Here is a 15,406-nt window from a genome sequence, read left to right as displayed (position 1 = left end):
GAGACACACTTGGATGGATAGCTGATAGAAGATCTGGGTAGAAAAATGAGTTCTGGAGGGTAGGGTAAGGATATCCACAGTCCTGCAATGACATTCTGGGCAGAAGAGGCAAACATTGGTAAGCTCCAGGTGGTTGTTAGGATCAGAGCTCTGCTCACAGATAGACAGGAGTCACTTTAAGTGGATTTGCAGTGCAGCCTGATTTGGTGTTTTAAGGCTGCAGTAATCACTGTTGGCGGACAATTGTTTTTTCTTGTTATAAATTGCTAATTAGTATTGAAAGTCTAACCCGTTTTGTAGAAAATCCTCCCTTATTTTCTCTGAGAAAGCAGCTTGGACAGTAATCTATTTACTCATCTCTGCACCTCTCTTCCCTCTTGTGAAAAAAAAAATTCAGAAACCCCTAGGGACTCCCCACTGTTGAGTTCTGCTTGGGAGGAGCCGGGGAAAACAGTGGCTTCACACTGAAGTAAATATTGACTGGGGCTGTGGCTGAGCCTTGTTCAAAGCCTCCTATTGTTCCCCCTTAGTCAGCACTCCAGCCCAGCCTGGAGTGTGTGTGCATGTGTGAGGGAGAGAAGAAAGACTGTGGAGGGAAATGAACAGACCCACAGCTGAACTCGTAAATGCACCACAGAGCGGAAAGAGAAGCTGGCTACAAAGCCAGCAGGGCCTTATGCTGGGTTGCAGAGAATGTAGGAGCCTGAAGTGCAGGAACACTGGCTGTCTTGTCTGTCGAGGAGAAGTTCAGCAGACACGAAGCTGCTTGTTTGGGTGGGTCCAGCTGGTCTCCCGAGCGCAGCCTTCTTGGCGGTGAAGCAGCCTTTTCAGGACAACATTAAATATAGCTTGTGGGGGAACTCGAAAGAGAAATTGATAAGTCTGAGTTCCAGAATAACCGCTCTCCCTTCCTGGTACTTGTACTGACACTCAGTTGGCCTTCCTGCCTTCAGCTGTCACGTTGGATTACACACTCTCCTGGGTCTCCTGAGTGCCACTGCATCCCTAAGGTATCAGATGGGTGAGAGAGAGCCATATGCCATTTGAAACGAAACTTCTGGAGTTGAGTTGTTCTTAGCGTATGAGAAATTTGAACTTGTTCTGCAGACAGCATTTAGACAGAGCACAGATACTCTTGTTTAAAGGGAAGTGCCGTGTGTAAAAGCGAAGTCATTTTTCCCCCCTTTTAATTCAAGAATCCAAACAAACAGCTGGCTGCCTTATATTTTAGTGAAAACCATCTTGACACATTTACCAACAGGAAGAGTAAACAGGAATCTTAAAAAAAAAAAAAAGGAATCCTCATACGTCTTGACTGTAAAGTCATTTTTAATAAATACACTCTGAAAACCAGCGGCTTGATATGAAGTTTTCATCTCCACGGACATTAAACGCACAGTCTTCACATCAGTGCTGAAGGGCACATGCAGGCAAACACCAGGATGATTAGAATATTCATTAATTGCCAAGACAATCACCAAACTGTTCTACTCCGCTAGCATGTTAGGACAGATAATGTCACAATAAAGCAAGGGACACTGTGCCTGCTGGAAGAAGGCACATCTGTCCAGGGGCCACTGGGAAGCACTTCCGGGAAGGGAGATAATTTAGTCTAGATTCTGAATAAATAAGCATGGTTTTAATAGTCAAGATGGAAATAGTAGAAGAATATTCCAGGAACCGTTAGCTACAGGAGCAAAGACCTGCAGGCCTTGTGGCCTTGTGGATGGAGCTGGACGGGGAAGGAAACTTTTTGTACCGGGAAACTCTCCAGGCCTTTGTGGGAGAGGTGTGTTGACCATGTTATAGAACATGAATGTATGGCTGTGTTTTTGCTTTGGAAAAAAAATAATAAAAGGTGCTTTGTTGTTATCTGGTTTTGTTATTCGATTAGTTTTAGGTCCACAGCACAGTTGACGGCAGATACAGAAATACCTCTCTTCGACTCCACACCCTCCTGAATCAGCATTTGTAGTATGAAGGGGGCAGGTTGCAACACTTTATTTCTAAGTATAAGCAGGTACTGGCGAATGTTAAAGATCTCCAAACTAGCCTTGGCTTCTGAGCGATCCGGAGGGAAATGATAAAACCCAGGGCTTTTGCTATTTCCCCGTGACTGGTCCTGTTTAATCTATCGGAATAATTTTTACTTCTGACATGCGTTAAGCAGCTGTTTTCTCCCTAGTTTTGTTTGTTTTCAACAGAAACAACAACATAACCAAATTCAAAAATACCTCCTGGTTGCTCAAAGCCATCACTGAAAATTATGTATAGAACAGACCAAACATCACCAAACTCAGCAAGCTGTAAGTCAGGGTTTGTGTTGCGGGGAGGGCATCTACGGTCTGTACGCCTCTGTTTCCAGACTTCTGGGATAGGAGGAGGAGCTCCTGGAGCTTCAGATTCCACCCTTAGATCCTCCAAGTTACAGGACAGCCTCCATGTTCCCTGTTGGTAACTAGGCGTTGCGATGTGGAAGAGAGTTATTCTTGTTTGTACGGCTGCAAAAGCACTTGGGTTGTCTTAGAGGAACAGGATCGGATGGTACCTATCGATTGACTCTGACTGTATACCATGCACAGCGCCTTGGGACCTCACCCTTGTTATTTATTTAGTCCTGACAAGAACTCTTATGAGAGTGGCATTATACTGATTTTTTGCTTTACAGATGAGCAGACTGGGTGTTGCATATTTTAACCTAGCCCAAGGCCTCTTAGCTGTAAGTGGCCCCTTTAACCACTCAGCTGGGCTGTGTAGAGTGACATTCTTAGTTTAATAGAACTTGGTACAATGCTGAAGCATGACCTTGGGGCAAAATTTCCGAGGACCTACAGTGCCAAATGATAGGGAATCTATGCTAATATGAAAGGAGTATTAGAAACGCACACTTTAGTACTGCTTATTGAATGTTTAATGGGCTGAAGGAGCAAGTCAAAACGGTTGCATCGGTAGGCCCATAATTAGTTCAGAGCATCACTGTTTGGCAGACTTGATCATTGGAGCTGTAGGCTGTTTTAAATATGTAGAGAGGATCGTCCTGACTATTTTGGAGAAGAATCAGCCCACCACTGGTTCTTGAATTAAAGTTTCAGAAGTTAAGAATCAATGCGGTCAAGAGGTTTTCCCAAACATTAATTTTCAAGTCTTGCACTCAGGGCTGGTCTTGGTTAGCATGTTCATGTGCACTGACTTCAACTTCTAATGTAGTTCGCTTATTCCTACAGTAAACACCTGTCAAAGTTGACGTATTGGTTTAGGGGAGGAGTTGGAGGGAGATAAAAAGGAAGGAGGAAATGATGTAATAGTATAAATTCAAAAAATATACATGTATTTTAAATAAAGAAACTAATAGGGAATAGCCTATATTTGCTTGAATGGGCTTTATTCCTGTGGCCCAGGGCCTTCCTCTGCCCACATCTTTTTATACTTCCTGTCATTTCTTTCCTTCACCATCTCTGCCTCATGGCCTTGAGGCCAGTAAATTATTCTTGATTAGTCACAAAGACAAGTCTCCTGATAGGCTGGGAGTGGATCAGGTTCTCTTTAAGCCTCCAGAAGTCCATGGCAGAGGAAGAAAGGGCTTGGTGCTTCCTTTATGCACACCACACATCCGCTTTGCCAGACAGGCAGATCTGTTAGCCGAATTGATGATCAGGAGACCTTGGGGGCGTCTTTCCTCCTCAGCATCTCCCGCCTTAGCCACTCATAGGAATGACATAGAGATATTTGTAATACAATAGCTGTGTGCTCCTTTCTAGATTATATGATTCTTGAGGTCACAGATTGTGGTTTGCATGTAAAACCACTGTGCCCAGGGCTGGTTCGTCAGGAGTTGATGGTAGGTTCTGGATATAGAGCTGTGCTTCTTCACTGGGTATTTGCTGAGGTCCACAAAAAATCTAATCTGACTATGTTTTAGTTCTCTGTGTACAAAAAAAAAAAAAAAATACATAGTCATATTTTCATCCAGGGAAATTATTTTCACAATTAAGTAATGTATTTTTACATGCAAAGCCTGTAATCGCCCTTTTATATAATGTGTAGGCAATAAGTGTTAGATATTAGTAAGCAGAATTGAATGAATGTCTATATTTTTATTATCTTGGTCTGGTACAGAATATCTAACTGCGATAGAAATGTGCCAGTAGAACCTCCCCTAAGCTCTTAGTTTTCACTTCTGTGTAATGGGGGCAATGTGTTATTTGAAAAAATGAGCACAATTCAGTGAGAACGTGAATGTGTGCGATATTTCTTCAGTGAAATCCGGCGATCGTTACTACTATGATCTAGTCGCTTGGAGAATTAATCTTAGGAGTATTAGCATACAAGTTCCACTGCACACACATTGTTGTCATGTCTTTGGCTGCTAATATACCTGCATGTGCTGAGAGCTTACCCTAAGGCAAGTGCCAGCCATAAGGGAATTCTGATCTGGACTCTCTGGAAGGTGACCTGGTATCTTGCAAAACCACCAAAGCCTCGAGTTGGGTTGGTTGTTAATTTTTCTTTTCTTTTTTTGCCTTTCAACTACATGTTTAACCTTTAGCAAATCACCCAGTACCTTGAAATGCTTCTTTCCGTCTTTGCAAAATGAGAGAACTCGTTGGTATTTCAGAGGACTCCTGGGATCCAGAAGATCTGGGCTATGTCAGGGCCCTGACACTGCTAATTGCTTGACTTTGGGTAAGTCATTTGACCCAGGTCAAGTTGAGGTTCCTCCTCTGTAAAGAGAGATTTTCGTCTTCTGCCAGGTCACATTTGACTTAGCCTTTTAAATCGACATGGTAGGAAACTCTCACTTTCACACATATGTACCTAACCACAAATGTGAACTTTTGAAGTGAACACAACATATTTTGTCTTTAATTTAAAATACACCCTGAGTATATTCTCAAAGTATTTTTTTTCCAGTTTTCTTCCCAGACATAGCTTTTTAAGAATTTGCAAGTGGAAAACAAAATCGAAGTTATAGTTAATGAATAACGACAATAACATATCACACGTATTCAACTATGGAAGACTTAAGCGGCCTCTCCAGTGTTGATGAGCCAAATCTGGAATCCTTCCACATGGGGAGATCTCAACTGAGCTGTGTCTGATTGAACTCCAAATTTAGACAAAAACAAACAAACAAAAAACCAAAACAAACAAACAAACAAACAAAAAACAACCAAGCAAACCAAACCAAAACAAAACAAAACAAAACACCCAAAAACCTTATAAGAACATTTTCAGCTTCATACAGTGTAGCACAAGCTGAATTCTTGAACTGGCTTTCCTTTCTTTTCTCCCTTGCCTTTGGGAAGTAACAAACAGTACAGCTAGGAAGGCCTCTCAACAGTTGCCTAACTCTGTAAACTACTGGAAATCAGGCCAAGAGTGCTCAGCGGGGACCCTCTCAGAGCTGTCTGCACACGGTTGTGCACCATACTCCTAATACTCCTAATCCATTTCCTTAGCACTTTTGTTACTTGCATTTATTTTCCAAATGTGATCATTAGTATCCAAATGTGATCATATATGTATGCACATATATACATATATACTAATGATCCATATATTGTTTTAATAATCTATGAAAACCTAAGTAGATAAGACATGCTGAACCTTTTAGTCCCAAGATGCCAGTTCTCTAAAAGAATGGCTTTAGTCATAAAGTCAGTTACATTGTAAGTTAAGTTACTATGTGCAGGTTACATTGTAAGTAAGTTACTAAATACATTTGCTGTCACTCCCTGAGAAGCGTAGAGGTAGATACATAAATAGCAAGGACTACTTACTATCTATTTTACCTGGTCTGTGCTGTCTTGCTTTAGATGGTCTTGTTTACCAAGCTATTTAGCTGGAGGCTCCTGGACCACTAAAGTGGGTCTATTTTCTTTGCAATTTCTAGTCAAATTACTTCTAATCCCTTTCGTGGGTAGACTGAACTTGATTTTCACCACTTCCTGTGCCAGTGTGGTTTCGGTCGCAGGAAGGTGTGTCCTCTTAGAGGTTAAGCTCTGTTCTCATGCACATAGATCGATCTGTGAGTAGCAGTCATTACCGACAGTAAAACGTGTGCTTGCCAGTGTTTCTACAATTTGTCTGTGAGCTCAGTGTTTCGTGTTTCGTGTTTCCTGGCTAGTCAAGTAAAAAGAATGAATGGTATTGAATTTAAGAGTCTAAGCTGAGCTTATATAGAATTGTAATTCTGTAACGTTGATTGTTTTGGTTATCAGAGTGAGTATTAATATAGATTTTCACTGATAATTATTCTCAGCTTCCAGATAATTATTTTCATTGAAGACATTTTAAAAATGAGAGCTTCTAGTAACAGCACTAATATTGGGAGTATAATTTTAAGATATTTCTTTTATAAGTATTTAATCACTCCTGATCTGTTATAGACCATTGTGCCCATGATATATTTAGAAAGATATTGACAAAATAATACACTTCCTCCAACCTCCCCCCCAAAAAATCTGAGTCTGTTTTCTAAGTTTTCAGAATTGTATAAGAGAAATATGTTCATAATAGGCAAAATATAAAAGAAATGATTATGTTTGAGATATATAAGCATACTTTGTTTTACATTGCATCACTCTAGGTATCAGGAACATATAACAAAAGTGGCAAATAATCTTTATTAAAGGAGTCTTGTGGAACATCACAACTATCTTTCCCATTTTATTTAAATAAAATTATTAGTTGCTTAAAATGTGTGAAAGTCCAGATTCCAGCAGAGTTTCTAGAATGCTGTTCCTAGAGGTCCTGAGAGCACGGATCCTGAGAGGTCAGGCCTGCTTAATGGTTAAGGATATTTCAGTAGTTTTTATTTTTCTCATTTCTTTGGAAATGAAAGAAGCAGCATGTTTCTAGAGTCACTACCCCTGACAGTACCAGCACCCAGGTGACAGTGTTCACCACCACCACCACCACCACCACCACCACCACCACCACCACCACCACCACTACCACCTGTAAGCTCCAGTTTCGGGAGCCTTTTAACATTCTTTCTGCAACTAACTCAATGAATATATATACAGTCTGACTGAGTGTGCACACTGCTTCCTGTCTTTGTCTGTCAGGGAGGGTTGTGAACTGGAGCTGATTAGCACAGCGAGGAGCTAGCAATAAGTTACAGAATCTGCGTCTTCCCCACTCCCCATCCATATCCTCTCTTACCTCAGGAAAGTTGTCAGGAAATTATGCATCCGTTTCCCTCACACTTGAGGTAGAGACTCTTCCCTCTGTGTGTTTATTATAGGGCACTTTGTAGAATTTTCAGATTATAAGAATGATTATGCTTTGACACATAGAGTATGGTTTAGAATTCATTTCATTTTTAAAAAATATTATATTGGTCCATGCACTTGGAGAGATGATTGTTACAGTCAAGCCAATTAGCATGCCCAATCTCTTCAGTACACAATAAAATTTTCTTCCTTCCTTCCTTCCTTCCTTCCTTCCTTCCTTCCTTCCTTCCTTCCTCTCTCTCTCTCTCTCTCTCTCTTTCTCTCTCTCTCTCCCTTCCTTCCTTCCTTTTTTTTTTTTTTTTTTGAGATGGGGTTTCTCTGTGGCTGTCTGACTGTCTAGAATTCACTCTGTAGACTAGGCTGGGCTCAAACTCAGAGATCCACCTGCCTCTGCTTCCCAAGTACTGTGCTTAAAGGCATGTACCACCATACCCAGCATGTTTTACATATTCTTTTTGTTTTTTTTTAATGTTAAAAAGAAAATAATTCCATTTATTTTATTTTATTTTTATTAGATATTTTCTTCATTGCATTTCAAATGCTATCCCCTTTCCTAGTTTCCTCTCCAAAAATCCCCTATTCACTTCCCTCTTCCCCTCTTGCCCTGCTCCCCAACCTTCCCACTCCCGCTTCCTGGCCCTGGCATTTCCCTACATTGGGGCATAGAATCTTCCCAAGACCAAGGGCCTCTCCTCCCATTAATGGCCGACTAGGTCCTCCTCTGCTACATAAGCAGCTAGAGACATATGTTTTCTTTGATTGGTGGTTAACTGTTGTCCTCATCATGCCTATTAGATCTTCAGGTTTATTTCATATTATATCACTATATCTTGTGTCCTGTGACTTCACTTGTTAACATCAGATACTAAGTCCCAGGATTTATTTAGATTCTATTTTCTCCTCTCCTAGAAAAGGAGCTAGACTCTAGTCACCCTGGTTTTATAATTTGCTAATTAAGAAGACAGAGCTAACCAGGATTAGTCATCTCGGGTTTGTAAATAGAGCTAAAATTTCCTTCGTTTTTTTTCTTTTTCAGCTGCTTAGTTTGGTTGATATTTGCAAAGATGGATTGATAATGGCAAAGTGGGTCCCACAAGAAATTCATGGTCAGTGTACTGAGTTTCCAGATAGTACTGGATCCTCCATATTTATCTGGAGAAAACAGTAATGGGTTAAATCTGTTGGTCAGGGTTTAGAATGGGCTTTTGTGGTGGGTGTGGTTTTTTGTTTTTAGAAAATCAGGATTGCCTCTCTAAAATGTCTTACGCTGAGACAGGTGGGTGAGCTTCTCTAATGACTTGAAGGGTATGGAATACCAATGAGATTTAAAATTTTACCTGCCAAGTTCTTTGAAGTCTGATCAGACAAAGATATTTATTTGGTCTGGTATCTTAGGATAAATTTGGTGATGGCATCCAAACCCCATTGAATGCAGTGCAGACAGATTGGTTAAAATAGCTTGGAAAGCCCTGATGTGGACAAATAAAGAGGGGATAGACAGACATTTGGGAGGGTTATTAACGCATCCACAGTGAGTGCCACTTTGGGGACTTTTAAGCATATCATGAAGTACAAATTTAATTCAGTCGTCTGGGAACACTTTGGATAAAATTCAGATGACCTATTTAGTGCTATGCAGGTTCACGGTAGATATGTCCATCTGCAGCTCCTTGTTCCAAGGTTTTCACACAATAGATATTGTCTACATTGTTTCTTAAATCAATTCAGCTTATGTCTGAATACTTGCTCATCACAGTTTTATGTAACCGACATTCCCCCTCCCCTTCTTCAGAAGACCACAATCATTTAACATTTGTGGGGGATATACGATTGGTTAACTCTTGCTTGGGCATGTGCTGTGTGTCAGGTACTCACTGAACAATGTTTCTGGATGGCGTCCTAAATAGTTACTCATGAAAGGAAGAAGTATACTGTTGTGTTTACGTGGAGACTTCTTTGAATAACATTGCCTTTTCTCTAGTGGGTCTTCCACGTCTGCAGCCTATGTACTAGTTGGAGTAATCTCTTGAGAGGAAGTAAAATGTTCCCACTGTGTGTTGCCTCTAAATGTTTTTCTTTCTCCTAAGTATTAAATGGTCACAGCTTCCACCCACCCACCCTCCGAAGGTTACTAGACGAGAGGAAGTAGCAAGGCTGTGTTTGGGGCATCTGAGCAAGGTGACTGTCTCTAATGGGGAATGACAAGGATGGGTTTAAGAAGTGACCCCTCTATTGTCTCCAGGACAAAACCCTTCCGCTTGCATCTTTCAGCCTGTATCACTGCTTCTAAAGGATCCTTGAGCAAACTGCTGCATTTTTATTAATCAGCTTAACTTAATGGGATGAAAAGACCTTTGAAAAGAGAGCAGAAGGGGAGCCGGACTGAAAGTTGCTCGAATTCTTTTCCACGAGAACCATTTTTCTTTTCCTACCCTGATTTTCTAGGGAAGATATTTGGTGATTTCCAGGTGCTTCATCCGGGTAGTCTTTCTAGTTTTTACACACTTTTAGAGCCTCCCTCTAGCCTTGTGCTGCCTGCAGCTATAAAGAAGAATTAATAGGAGTTGAAGGGAGAAACAGTTTCTGAAAGGAGGCGGAAAGCTTAAGCTGATAAAGCTCGACTCTGTCCTTCTTGATGGGGGCTGTGTTTGGATAACTCACCCTTGTCTAAATTCTTCTCTTCCCCCATCCTTCCTGCCCCAGTGCACCTCCCCTCCCCCACACCCAGCCTTCTTCATAAACGGTAGCAGCTGGAGATCTTTCAGTGGTATTCAGGGATTACGTCCCTTAGGGGTTTTAATAAGCCCTGATGCCTGCATCACTGCAAAGGCACTTCTGAGGACAATGGCACTGGGGGGTGGGGGAGTGATCATGGGCCCTTTGAGGACCCAGATGATAGGCTGAGACAGCACCCTGGGATGCATTCTGGAAGGCAGAATGCTGAAGAAGGAGTCTACAGGCTCCAAAGATGAACCAGAAGGACTGTCAGCTTAGAGGTGAATTCCTGTGCAGCCTGGATAGAGGGCTTCCTGCTGCCTCTTAACATGTGGTTCATTCTCACTTAAAATGGCTGGGATGACCAGTTAGAATTGCCACCACCATGGTCACATGACCCTATACCTACCTGTACCCCTGTGATGAGGATACCCCCTGCATTGCTGCAGGGTGTTGGTTGGCCTCTTTTGTTGGTCTAGGGAGTATTTTATAAGGGTGCAATTCTGTTGGCTGCTGCTCTGTGTGTGTTGTAGACTGTGTGGGTTAAAAGGAGTGTGACATTTTTTACTCTTTTTTTTAAAATTTATTTCTGTTGGAAATTTAAAGTGACAAAAATGTGATTTAGAAAGAGAAAAATGGTAACCATGTGAAACAATGTATAAAAGAGTTGTCTTACATGGAAAAAAATAGGAAATGGGAACAGACATTTAAATTCTATTAAATTGAACTATTTATTAATCCACTTGGGTCAGTGTCATGTCAGTCCATGTAAAGCATGCAGGGCGCGCGATTTGCATTTATCCTAAGCTGAAATAAGTCATTTTGGCTGTTGGTGTTTGTTTCATCATTGCTTACAGATAACTTTAACTTTTGAAATTGTTAAATATGTAAATACTTTAAAATTCCTCCAATGGACACAGACATTTTTAAAGATGGTAATCATATATATGTATATATATGTGTGTGTGTGTGTGTGTGTGTGTGTGTATACTTCAGAAAATAAACTTACAACAAACTTTTGAAAAGAATATCCTAGGAGTAGTTTGATATTACCTAGTAGTTTGTCCCAATGTGTTTAAAAAGTTTAGTTTTGGGATTCAGGAAAACTACCTGAAGACCACATTGTGTGTGTGGGTGGGGGGGGGAGGGTATCTTAAGAATCTTTTAGATAAGGTTTTGTTTCTTTGTTTTCCCTCAGATGAAAATATACAAGATGGCCTTTTAGCACCACAGAGGGCCCGTGTGTGCCTCCCACATGAAATTCTTGGTTTAAAATATTCCTGAAAGGATTCCTGGGAAAGCCGGTGGGAGGAGGAGCTTTCCTTCGCTACCAGGGCCACTGCTCTCATCCTATTTTTATCTTATGGGTTTGCAAATGCGGCTTTTCTTTCTCTTTCCATAAGGTCTGCTTCGTGCCCTTCAGGAAAGCCATGTTTCAGAGATTCTTTTAACTGCCCAGTTAGACACTGTTTCTCCTGCCTGTGATAGTCTGTAGATACCATGTGCCCTTCACAGAGGGAATCCTTGTGTTCAGAGTTCACAGACCATTCCACCTCTTTTGTCAGGGGGAATAAAAGAAAGCACACTATGATGTATAACATGATAATTTCATGCAGGTATTAAATGTGAAGGGGTTAAATCAATCTAAAGGAAGCACTATATTCTTGCGTGTGTGTGTGTGTGTGTGTGTGTGTGTAGGGTTGATAAGACCTAAAATTTATACTCCGCAGTCTTTGAGGGTACAGTACAGTGTTAAGTGTAGGTTCAATGATGTGTGTGCATCCTTGAAACATATTCCCCTGTTTAGTTGAAGTTTTATGTTCTTAACCCATATGGGTAAATTATCCCACTGGTAGATTTCTGGACACATGACCTAAGATTGATTATGATTTTCTTAATTGCTGAGTGACGGTGGTCGAAGGTGCTTTCGAAATACCATCTGCCTTGTCTCTGACACAGCCTGTGGTTCCTAGACAGTGTCCTTCTCTGGCGGTAGTTAGCAGGAAGCAGTAGTGAGGGCCATGTGAGGTTCATCGTCGTCGGACAGAGCTTGGGCTCAGTGTGGAGCTGCAGAGTCAGGAAGCAGCTGTTCTTTGTCTGGGTGGACAGTCATTGATTTTTAAATACTTGGGCCTCCTGATGGCATAGAAACCCATTTGTGCCTCTTTAGATTAAGGTTAATTTTTGTGGTGGTTTGTGCAGATACATGAACAGATGCTGTGCACTTAACTGCGGCATTTAGACTTACTCTTTATACTTAAAAATGAAATTTAGTTAAAAATCAAATGCATCATTAGGTCATAAAAAGAAAAGGGGCGTCCTTAAACAGGATACATCGCATCAAATGGAACCTTAGTCCTTGCCCTGGAAAACCTGGGCGTTGAGGCTTTAGACGTGGAATGTTGGTAATTGGCTGTGCACACATTCTGCCACGCTAATAGGTAATATGTCCCTGAAGCGCCAATAATTTGAGAACAAAGATGTTTATTCATTTTCTCAACATAGTGAAAATGTGTTTTCAAAACATATTTGAATTTTCACACACACACACACACACACACACACACACACACACACACACACAGACACACACACACACACAGAGTATATTAGCATATAACTCAAATGTGCCACTCGTTCCCAGACAGTCCCTGGGGAGAAGGCACCCAGAGTATGGGAAGGCTGTGATTGACCCAGTGCAGAGTAGCACTCTCATCTGTCTCTCGGAGTATCTGTGTAGTGGCTTCCTCTGTGGCTGGGAGATCATTTGTAGCTTAGAGCTTGTAATGTTGGAAGACAGTCTGTTCACCTACAGATAATGTTTCATTAGCCTCTTCCAAATTGACAAGGCTGGCTGCTTCCATGTATTCATCTGTCGAAGCTGGAGGATGGCTCTGTTTAAGGATTCTTCCCTCAGGCCTTATTAAAGTAAATACCAGATCAACAAACGATACTCCCAAATCGGGAAGACTGAAGAATGGAACTTGGTGTCACTAAGCCATGTTGCTTCTGTCATTACCCTAGAAGCAGGATCATACGTTAGGAATATGTACATGTAATCCCATGACTCATGTTGGGACAGTTCCTTTAGACCGGCTCTTATATGCTCGGCTATTGATTAATTCATTGAATCTAGGCGACTCCTCCTCTCCAGTACAGTATATTTTATACTGTTGGAAGCAGACTGCAAAACTGAAAATTCCTCGCTGATGACATCTTATATTTGCATCAGGAAGGTCAGCCATTGCCTACTTAACTAACCAACCCCTACTGAACTTAAGTGGGATGACAACTGGGAAAGTATCTGTTAGCAAACCTGCTTGGGATATGAGGAAGGAGTTAAGGAAATGATGGCTCTGAGCCTGTCAGCATGTATCCTGTTTAACTAATGCCTGGCAAGCTCAGATGAAGTCTAGCTGTATGTGGGGCATATCCTGACCTTTTATTTTGCGATACTAGCCTGCTTTTCTCCATCATTAGACACCGACATAGTTTTGGATAACACCAACCGCATGTAGCAACTTCAGTAATTTTTTTTTTTTTTTAAATAGCTTTTCTCCTAGTTTGGTTCTCACAGAAGATAGAGTGTGGGCGCTGTGCAGACTGTTGAATCTCAGATAGTTTTTTTGGCAACACTGCTGGATTGCCTCATGGTTTCATTATACTCTGTTGGCTTATGGATCTTCCTCTTCTTAAGATCCCATTTAGAAATTATTTTGATATCTATTTCTGTGACCACAAGTGCCATCAGGTGTTCATCCTTTGTTCGCTAGCTTTGAAGGTGCTAATAATCGGGAGAACTTACTCTTAGCATCTTCTGCCATTCGAGTGCAGAACTCCTGCTTCCCATGCTGCTGAGTGAGTGCCGTGCAGAATACTTAGCTGTCTCACTGGTGCGCACAGTAGCCTGAAGAGGAAACACAATGGCATAGCCCTTACTGCCTTGTGAGTCTCTTAAATACACTATGCATGTGAAGTCGTTGTTTGTGGAATGCCCTTGCCTATGCAGACAGTCTCTGCCACCGGCATCTTCATTTGGCTGATGAGGAAACATGGCGCAGAGACGAGGAGTCTCTCTGCACCATCAGAAAGCATCATAATCAGGATTAAAAAATCCTGATAGTCTATGCCATTAACCATTGCAACTTGCTGCTCCTGTCCACCCAGGCTGTAGGAGCAGGCACATGACTATGGGCTCCGTTATGAAGTTTACCAAATTTTATCCTTGGCCCTCCGCACTTCTGTCATCTTCAAAGTAGTAGCAGTCAGGAAAATATTAATTCTAACTCCATTTTTAGGGCTGCTAGTTTGTGTGTGTGTATGTGTATATGTGTGTGTGTTTGCAAAGCTTGAGGTGGCGAGAAGCCACCGATGCTCATATTAATGCTGTCCTTTAAATTGAAAGACCCTCGAATGGGTAAGGAGTTCTTACTGGAAGGAGCAAATAGAAGGGGGAGAGATTTTAATTTAAATTAAAAAAAAAGTTTACACAGTAATAAGCCAGGTCAGTATGGCTCTTTACCGCCCCCTGAACATAAGCCTTCCTTTTCCTTGTTTGCTGGTTTTTCAGCATTTATTTTTTTAATTGAATGTACATATTACACATATTTATATTATACAGCATGATGTTTTAAAGTGTGCGCATTGTAGAATGGCTGAACCATGCTATTTGCCACGTACATGACTTCACTATTCTTAAATGTGGTTATAATACTTAGAATTTCTTAGTAATTTACAGGTTTTTTTCCATATAGTGACGAGTTTTCTCGATCGTCTTCCCCTGAATTGAAATTTTGTGTCCTTGGACTGAAACCTTTATACCACCTGCGGCCTCTGAGCTCTGCCTTCTGACTCGGTTCCTATGAGTCCCCTGGTTTTACACCCTGTATAGGTGATATCATGAGAGATGAGTAATGTGTTTGATAAAACCTCTTGCATGAATTGAAAAGCAAGCACAAACCATGCAGTGTGGTTTCGTGTTTGAATGTGTTGAACACAAACCTAACAATTATAACTTACTAGTTTATGTTTTAAAAACCGAGGTTTCCCCCTTCTTAAACATGATTTCATACATGCACACAATGTCTGAAGAGTATAGGTATACATCTAGCTATAATTATTTCTGACATAATTTTAATGAAAAAAAAATAAGACTTCTCTCTAAAATTTTGACTTTGTAGCTTACGTTTTGACCACACAAAGTGACCAAGCACTTCGCAAGCACTTGGGTATTTGGTATTGCCTCTGAGACAGTGTATATTTGGTATTGCCCCTGTAATGATATGTATCTGGTATTGTGCCTTTGTGAGTATGTGTCTTTTCCCTCTGAGGTGTTGCCCATTGCCTGCTAGCTTTCTCCCACAAATTAAGAGTGAAGATTTCGGTTTTCTTGACAGATGCTGGAGGCAGGCTCGAGTCATAGGACTTCTTGTCATAGTAAATTTTAAAGATGG

At 41.2% G+C, this 15,406-nt stretch overlaps 1 protein-coding gene across 3 annotated transcripts in view, besides 1 other annotated feature; it reads left to right on the top strand.

The window, feature by feature from the left end:
• The window catches only part of Efna5 (ephrin A5), a 278,361-nt gene that overhangs the window by 17,869 nt on the left and 245,086 nt on the right, over window positions 1-15,406 (top strand). The window lies entirely within an intron of this gene.
• Window positions 8,510-11,522: an enhancer, noted in NCBI's record as "VISTA enhancer mm1538". NCBI's record gives its function as "enhancer in: midbrain (mesencephalon)[5/6]" and the evidence as "EXISTENCE:transgenic organism evidence [ECO:0001131][PMID:17130149]".

Source organism: Mus musculus, chromosome 17 (genome assembly GCF_000001635.26).
Source record: "Mus musculus strain C57BL/6J chromosome 17, GRCm38.p6 C57BL/6J".
In the NCBI taxonomy this organism is placed as follows: domain Eukaryota; kingdom Metazoa; phylum Chordata; class Mammalia; order Rodentia; family Muridae; genus Mus; species Mus musculus.
The sequence above is the reverse complement of the archived record's forward strand: the minus strand, read 5'-3'. Positions and strand labels throughout refer to the sequence as shown.